Below are 9,614 nucleotides of genomic sequence, written 5' to 3'. Positions count from 1 at the left end.
AGCATAGGTTTAACCAAATATTGTATGACATACAATAATACAATAAAATAAAATACAATAAAAAATGTATGAAATGCATAATATTGTATGAAACTGTATTGAAAGATGGAAGGAGGGGATGAGAGTGTGTGGGTAAGAGAAAGATTGTAGGGCTGGAAGGTCTAAATCTTAATGTTCAGTCATTAGGAAGTCAGGACTGGGATAAGCATGTTGTTATTAGTTAAGGAATAGGATAAGTTAAAAAAAAAAAAAACCCAAAACTTTCTGTTGGAGTTCAGCTGTTAACTAAGCAAATAATTTATTTGTGAATTAGGGGTGTGGCTCAGTGGTCAGAATGTAAGTGCCATAGCTAGATGACTCAGGTCTAAATCCTGGCTCTGCAGTTACTAGTTATGTGATATTCACATGGTAAGGAAAACTCTATGCCTCCACTGACTAATCTGTAAAAACAGGGATAATAATTGCACTTAATACATGAGGCAGTAGCAAGGTAGAAGAGTTATTATGCAGAAATTTCTTAGGTCAGTAACTGGCATGTATCAAGTACTATGTAAATGTTTGCTCTTGTAATTATATACTATATTTTTACTACATAAAATGACAATATCTACATATAATTATATACTATATTTTTTCTTACCTCATCCTAAAATGTATTTAAGGTGGCTTAAATGGTACATAAAATATCAACATAGTTTATAAGTCAGAACAAACACAAAGAAAAAAATAACTTGTACTATCTGATTTTGGATTTTTCCATATTTTCCAAAAGTTCTCATTAAAGATGTTTCTTCTCTCTTGTGGGCATTATTTTGATCAGGTATTTTACATTTCTAATTTAGATATATGGATGAGAGAGGAAGTAGATCCAAAAGGAACAAAAATATAAGCAAAGCCTCAAGGAGATCGTGGAAAAACAAAATCAGGGGAGCATCCAGAGTAAACACACACTGGGAATGATGCAAGAGAGTGGAGTTCCTGCAGAGAACTTTACAAACAGCATGAAGCTCTTGCTGAGGAAGCCCATCCAGGGGTAACAGAGAAGGTGAAAGCTTTCAAGAAAACAGCTTGCATTATTCGAGTGATGTTTCAAAATATTAACCTGAGTTTTGTTCTCATTAATTTCATAATCAGGTGTATCAGAGTCATCCTGCTGAGATCTAATTAAACTTTTAGTAAAAGGAAACAGAAATATAAAATATAAAATGAATGTAGAGAAGTCTTATTCATTTCTTCATAGGACTGACTATGCATAAGAGGCCGGTGATCACTCAGTTTCAGAAACTTAGGTCTAAAAAAATTATGTCCTTTGGGTAACTTATGCTGAACATCAAAGGGAAATATTTTAGGGCCTCAGAGCTCCAGACTTTCTTACATTTTTCATATAATTTCCTATGGCACAAACACATTTAATAGAAAAAGAGAGAGCCAGTGTTCTGGAGAAGTGACATTGCTTTTTCACCCTTCCTTGAAACCAAGACTGAAGTAGCCCGAGAGGCATTTACTCTATAGATTCAGGTGGCCTGGGACTCACTAGTCCACTCTAGTCCTGGGCAGCTAGTTAAGTTCACAACTTTGCTAATAATATCATACCCAGGACTAGAGAGAAACTCCCTGAAGACACAGATGTTTACCACCCTGAGGGGTGATCTGCTCTTTCTCTAATTTTCCAGGAGTAAACAAAGAGGTGATGGTGGCTGAACCCTTAGCACAGAGCGCTTCCTCCTTTAAAAAATTTTTTTCTATAAAACTTTTCTAGGAAGTCACAGAGTAATAGAAGTTTCAGGGACATAATTAGATAGAGTAGAAAAAAACGTATTCCAGATCACTAATATGAAACCAACAGTATTTTAAATCTAGGAAACATAAAATAGAACAGAACGGAAAATGGCACAGTCTACTTACAATATCTATATAGCCAAACCTACAGCATAGGGGATACCTAAACATAAAACTAAATACATGTGCTTGTTGATTTAAAAATAGAGGGAGGTTAAAGGTAAATAAATAAGATTGACCAAGAGACTATATCTCACCTTACAGGTGAATTTTAATTTGGATATAAATAGTAGTAGTTGTATAAACAGAGGAAAGTGAAAGTCGCTCAGTTGTGTCTGCTTCTTTGTGACCCCAGGGACTGTAGCCCACCAGGCTCCTCTGTCCATGGAATTCTCCAGACAATACTGGAGTGGGTAGCCGTTCCCTTCTCCAGGGGATCTTCCTGACCCAGGGATCGAACACAGGTCTCCCGCATCGCAGGCGGATTCTTTACCAGCTGAGCCACCAGGGAAGCCCGATAGGCAGAGGACCCTGGTTCAGACCATTCTATTAGCAATATTTCCTTGTTCTAGAATGTCACCCCATAGCTTTCCTTTTGAGAGGAGAACAACCTTTTCTTCTGGAAATAGCCTGTATGTCTTTTTAAAAATAAAATCCATCAGTTGAATGCCTGAGCTGCATTCTGTGGTTCCTGAGCCAGAATCTCAAGGTGGATGAAAGTATTTTTACATTCTATTCATGCCAAAGGTGATCCATGGGGTTCTTTTCCAGCACTGTTCCAGGGTTGGCTGAGAACTACCTAATGACCGTATTCGATGCTAAGGCTCTAAAAGCCTGTTCTGTTTTTAGACAGCCTGTTCTGTTTTGTCTAAATGACAAAAGAACCAGCTTTTCTCTCTCAAATTTCATCTGGATATTTTTCAAAAGCAAATGAACTCTGGGGCAGGAGAGGAACCAGAACACGACAAGGTTCAGTGAAAAGATTGTATCAGCCTAGTTGTTGTTAAAGTAAATCCAAGGTAAGATTTTTTGGGGAGAATAAAAACCTTTCCTGTCATGCTAAAGCACTGTAAGTAGATATTATATTATATATTCTTGTTGCATCTTTCGGTGACACTTTAAAAGCAAAGAAATAAAGAAAAAGGAAGCTGTGTTAGTTATATATCTCAACTCAGTCTGCTGCACAATAAAAGGCTGAATGTGGGGAAAGTGCCTTGAGGTTGGAAACCTATTACTAATTCAGTAGCAAATACATTAGGAGGTGCTCAGAGCAGTGATCCCATCAGATACTATCAAAGAGCTGCTCATGGAGACAAGCCCCTTCATAATTCATGGGGCAATTCCACTGTCTTTCCGGGGAGGTTTCTTATCAATAGAAATGTGTTCTTGTGAGTGAATTGTTAGGAATACCAATTATGTGCTTGACTATTTAATTCTACAAATATTCTTAGTTGAGTCATGAAAGTGTGTAGCTGATCAAAATCGAATTTCAGCATCTTTTACAGTGTCATTCTTCAGTAGCTCCAGCCTTGTTAAATGTGGGTTAATATAAAGTAGCATTTATTAGGAATTTCTTCTTTGATATTCAAAATAGCTTTAAGACCTCTTCCCTCCAAATCACTGAACTGTCAGTGCTCCAGCTCCCCCCAGATTCTTCTAACTTTGATGCCACAAAAGTAACATTTATTTTTTTATTCAGTTTGATGTTCTCTTCTTCTTGATTTACAACAAAAATAATTCCCAGCTAACACTACTGATGAAAGCAAGTGAATTCACCTATAATCAGTTGTTTATATATTTTAAAATGTTGAAAAGAAAAAAAAAACTTAGGGTTTAGATTGTGATTTCTTGTGCATATATATATATATACACACACACACACTTAACAACTCTGTGTTTTTTAAAAAATAATTTCCCATCTAACACTAAGAGTTACTGAGTTTTAAGTGTTCATTTATTGAAATTCACCCCAGTGCTGAATTCAGCATTTAAGTGCATAGTCTCATATAACGTTAGTTCAGTTCATAACTAGACAGGGAAAAAAAAGTAACCTTTAAATAGAAAACAGCAAAAAGCATATATAATCTTTGAGATTAAAAAAAAAATATTGGATCTTCAACAAAATATGACATAAAGGAACTGATTCTTTTTCTCCACACTGGAATAATCCTGGAAAACCAAAAAGAGCTTTGAAATGAAGATACTTAGGGGAAAGCACTCCGTCTTCCAAAAATTTATAGTGGGGAATATTTTACTGGAACATACCCAAATACTTTTGCTTTTTTATTCCCGAGTGTATATTTTAGAATTCTTAAAATAGAATTCTTGAAAAAGACATCAAAATCATATGCAGTCACTGGGAAAATGAGGTCTCTAAGATTTATTTATACTTTGAGAACTTAAAATTAGGCATTAAACAGTCAGGGAGAAGTTTGGGCTATGACTTTTCTCTGGAAGTTCTTCCCTGGTGGCTTAGTAGTAAAGAATCTGCCTGCCAATGAAGGAAACGTGGATCCGATCCCAGGATGGGAAAGATTCCTTGGAAAAGGAAATGGCAACCCACTCCAGCATTCTTGCCTGGGAAATCCCATAGACAGTAGAGCCTGGAGGCTATACAGTCCATGGGGTCACAGAGAGTCTAAAGACTTAGGACTAAACAACAACTTTTCTCTGGGGGCCCCAGTGGTGTGACCTAGAAATGATCAGAACAAAGGGGATTTAGGGGAGAGAGAATTTCCCAAGTGGATGGAAACTAGCAGTGCCTCCTTTTCTACTAAAAATGATAAAGGAGTCAAGATTCTGGTGTTATGCAAGAGGGCAGATTTCAGCATCCATGAAGAAATAGCAGTTTTAGGAAGGGAGTCCCACTGGTAGACACTGAATGTGGTAAGCTGTCCAAATCCAAAAAGCAATAGGAAAACCTGATCTGGATCAGAAGGGTGATTGGTCTCAAGATGGAGCTGCAAAGGTAAAGCAAATCCTAGGTTAGCATGCTTTAGTGAGAGGACCAGCGATTCAAGACCTAGATTTGGGATATATTCAATTTTAGGATAAAGGAAGGTGGGAGGAGAGTACATCATGTGAAATGTCAGGCTGGATGAAACACAAGCTGGAATCAAGATTGCTGGGAAAAATATCAATAACCTCAGATATGCAGATGACACCACCCTTACGGTGGAAAGTGAAGAGGAACTGAAGAACCTCTTGGTAAAAGTGAAAGAGGAGAGTGAAAAAGTTGGCTTAAAACTTAAAAAGTTTTTGAGTTTAAAGTTTTTAAGTTAGCATCCAAAACACTAAGATCATAGCATCTGGTCCCATCACTTCATGGCAAATAGTTGGGGAAACAGTGCAAACAGTGACTGACTTTATTTTCTTGGGCTCCAAAATCACTGCAGATGGTGACTGCAGCCATGAAATTAAAAGACACTTGCTCCTTGGAAGAAAAGCTATGACAAACCTAGACAGCATATTAAAAAGCAGAGACATTGCTTTGCCAACAAAGCTCCATATAGTCCAAGCTATGGTTTTTCCAGTAGTCATGTATGGATGTGAGAGTTGGACTATAAAGAAAGCTGAGTGCAGAAGAATTGATGCTTTTGAACTGTGGTGTTGGAGAAGACTCTTGAGAGTCCCTTGGACTGCAAGCAGATTCAACCAGTTCATCCTAAAGGAAATCAGTCCTGAATATTCATTGGAAGGACTGATGCTGAAGCTGAAGCTCCAATACTTTGGCCACATGATAAAAAGAACTGACTCATTGGAAAAGACCCTGATGCTGGGAAAGACTGAAGGCAGGAGGTGAAGGGGATGGCAGAGGATGAGATGGTTTGATGGCATCACCAGCTCGATGGACATGAGTTTGAGTAAGCTCCGGGAGTTGGTGATGGACAGGAAAGTGTGGTGTGCTACAGTCCATGGGGTCACAAGGAGTGGGACATGACTGAGTGACTGAACAGAACATAGTGCTAGAGACAGGCTTCTCTATAGCTTTTAATTCATTGCACATTTAATTCTTAGCATCGAGAATTAGATTATTTAGAAAGTTATATTCTTGATATTGGGTACAGAGAATTTCTAAGGGTTTATGGTAATCACTGAAGTTAGTTAGGCTTAAAAATAACACAGCATTTCACAGACTCCCACTGCAGGAGCACAGCGTAGTAAATAATTTAACACTGTTCAGCCAGGCAGGTTTTTTTTTTTTTTAATTAAAATATAGTTGATTTACAATATTACATAAGTTTCAGGTGTTGAACATAGTGATTTACAACTTTGAAACATTATACTCCATTTATAGGCATTAGAGGATATTCGCTATATTTCCAGTGCTGTAGCTTATTTATTTTATACATGGTAGTTTCTACCTCTTAATCCCCTGCCCTTATCTTACCCCTTCCCCCTTCCCTCTCCCCAATAGTGAACCACTAGTTTGTTCTCTATTACCTGTGAGTGTATTTCTTTCTTGCTATATTCACTAGTTTTACTTTTTAGAGTCCAAGTATGATATCACAATATAAGTGTAATCATACAGTATTTGTCTTTCTCTGCATGATGCATTTCGCTAAGCATGATACCATCCAAGTCCATCCGTGCTGTTGCAAACGGCAAAATTTCATTCTTTTTTTTATCAGTCAGGCAGTTTTTTTCTTTCTACTCTACCACATCTAAAGCTGAGCAGCAATGTCTTCTCAAGACAAGGTTACTCTCTATTTCTTTATCTTCCTCAGAGGTTTTGAGTTTGAGAAAACTCCAGGAGATCGTGAAGGACAGGGAAGACTGGCGTGGTGTTGCCGTCACAGGGTCACAAAGAGTTAGACTCATTAACAACAGGTAGTGAGAATATTTAAAATTGAAATAGTTGAAAGGTTGCTGATTTGATACAGCTTTGCATGTTTGAGTTGTAACGATATTGTTTCCTTCCAAAGACATTTTTCTGCCTCTGATGAAGGCAAGCTCATGCCTCAGTTAACAGTAGCAGATGCTAATAGAATGTCTTTCTAAAATCAGAAGCACTCAAAGGACAACAATGATGTTAAATCACATTTTTAAGATTTAATTTTGGAAAGAAAAATCATTCAAATCCCTAATGAGGCGTTTACACTTCAGGGCTTACACTCATGTGGTCCCAGCAGCCGATACAAAGGCAAATTCATGATATGGGAATGAAGGCCTACGTTTCATTCTACTGAACCTAGCACTTCTAGTTGCCCCGATCTAACCGTTAGAAGAGGAAAGGTGATAGCAGGGCCACTGGCCCACAGTGAGGTTGGTCTCCCAGATAGGGGGCTGGGAGCAGGAAACTGCCTCCTGGGAAGTCAGAGAATGGGGCAGTTAGAGAATCCGAAGTCCATACATGAAATGGTTGGGGGAGTAAAGGTGGAGCCAGATCAAGATGAAAGCGGAGGACTTTATTGGTGGTCCAGTGGTTAAGACTCTGTGCTTCCAATGCAAGAGGCATGGGTTTGACTCCTGGTCAGAGAAGTCCTACATGGCACATGGTGAGGCCAAAAAAAAAGAAGAAAGAAAACTGAACTTGGAATTTGGGAGGCAAGTAGATGTGAATAGGAGACTAGGCATGGGGGCCTCAAGTTGAGCCTTCCTCAACTACTTTTGGAAGGCTCCCTTGACCCCTCTAGCTAGTGTCTCCTCCTCTAATTCTATTAGTGTCTTTTTATGGCACACCTAGTAATGTGTTTTATGATCTATTGAGGGTATATTCTCCTCACCAAGTCCAGGGGGCCCTTCATCCTGTTCTTAGTAAAGGTAATAAGGAGGTAAGAAAATGGGCATTTTCGGACCACCTGCTATGCAGTAGGTACCAGTGGAGGTACATTTATGCATTGTTTAATTAACAATTTATGTAGGGACATCCTTGTTTTTCCAGTGGTTAAGATTTCACCTTCCAAAGCAGGGGTGCATTTTTGATTCTGGTCAGGAAGCTAAGATCCCACTTGCCTCAAGGTAAAAAAAAAAAAAAAAAAAAAAACCAACAACATAAGAAAAGAAGCAATATTATAGCAAATTCAATAAAGACTTTAAAAATGGTCCATTAAAATAATGTTTAAAAAAGTTACATAATTGACAGACAAGGAAACTGAGGGCTCATGGTCACTGAACTAAGAAGAAAAGGGAGGAGCCAGGTTGAGTTCACACCCTGCCCTGCTTCTCAAAGCACCATCAGCCTGCTGGTCATGAATGAGTGATCCCTGTTTAGAGACCTTCGAGCCACAGTTCACTCCCACTTGCTCCCATGGGAATGCTCCAGCTTTTGCATTATTCAAGCCCCAGCTTCTTCATTTGCCTCTTCTCATCTTACTCCATCTTTACCATGACCTTCACTCAGGGAACAAAGGCAGGACAAGGAAGGAGAACTCTGGTGTGGATTTTACCCTTCATTGCAAGCTCTGGAGGCTTTTGAAGACAGAAATTATTTTCTTAAGTTAGTTTCATGGAGTAAATTTCTGACTTCATAGAAGATTAAATTTTCTTTTTCTTTTTTTTTTTTTTTTTTTTGCCACACATGTGGCATCTTAGTTCCCCAACCAAGGACTGAACACTTGCCCCTTGTGGGTTCAATGGGTTCAGTGGCAGCACAGAATCTTAAGCACTGGACTTCCAGGGAAGTCCCAAATTTCCTATTGTGAAGGCTTCTAAGGGATTATCTGTATTACTCATTTGCCTCCTATTTCTCATGAGAGATAAAAGTAACTTACCAGCACACTCTGGAGATCTCTGGAGATAGAGGTGCATTGTTAAATACTGTAGAGAATATATTCTTATTCTTTTTTTTTAATTCTCTATCACTTTAATAAAAAAAAGGGGGAGAAGCTAAGTCTCTAGAATGCCTTCCTTTTTGACTGTAGAACCTCAGGAGGTAGATATTTAGCAAGAAATCAGCTAAACTAGAGGTTAATTCCCTCCAACTTTGGTTTAATTTCTGACCCTTTCGTCTAAACCTCTGAAAGTAAAGTTGTTGGGAATATTTATTTCTGTCTAAGAGCTGAGCATGGACCCCAGATTTGGGTTGTGAGCACAAAGGACCTGTGCACAGTATTTGCAGCATCATTGAGAACCCTTCTAACTTCTCACTCTAAAAGAAACTTTCTCTCTCGTGGCTTCCACTGTTATTATCTGACCCCAGGCTCCATCTCCTCTGCAACGACAAGTAAAAACTGCACTCTTGTCTTTGAATGCCAGGAAATAAAATGAACAGTAATGAGGAGTCTTTGCCAGATAGGTTTTGTTTTGATGCTTTCTCCATCTGCCTTTACCTCCCCTGGGGGGAAATTAAGGCAATGCATTTATCAGTTTTTATTATCTTGATTTATAACCTTGGGTCACAATTAGGAGATAAAACATAAAGGCATAGATTTAAGTAGTACCAATCTCACCTTCTCCATTTCATTCTTTTGTCTCTTTTGCAAGAGATGAAGTTCCTCTTGCCCTGTAACGGTGTACAGGTCTGTCAGTGCAGAGTGTGTGTCACTGCCCCTTATGTTTACTCAATACTACACTTTTCAGCGTTAACTTCAACCCACAGACTTTACGTTTGTGTCCTCACCTTCCTGGTTTACACTCATTCAGTTAGATAAACAGTGCGCCTTCCCTACTTTAATGAGTTGATTATGACGAGAGTTGTGATGAGTGGCACTCAGTAGCTTCAGCTGATCATCCAGAAATTTTCATTTTTCCAACATCCATCAGAGAATTTAAAAATAGCTAGTATGCGGACCTATTGTGAGGCTTCATTCTCTTACATCATTTCACATTTACTATGGTTCATGGTATAGAACAGTGACATTTATTCATCCATTCAAACAAGGTTCATTAAGTTG

The sequence above is a fragment of the Capra hircus genome, chromosome 4 (assembly GCF_001704415.2).
Source record: "Capra hircus breed San Clemente chromosome 4, ASM170441v1, whole genome shotgun sequence".
Taxonomy (NCBI): domain Eukaryota; kingdom Metazoa; phylum Chordata; class Mammalia; order Artiodactyla; family Bovidae; genus Capra; species Capra hircus.
Note: the sequence above shows the minus strand (reverse complement) of the source record.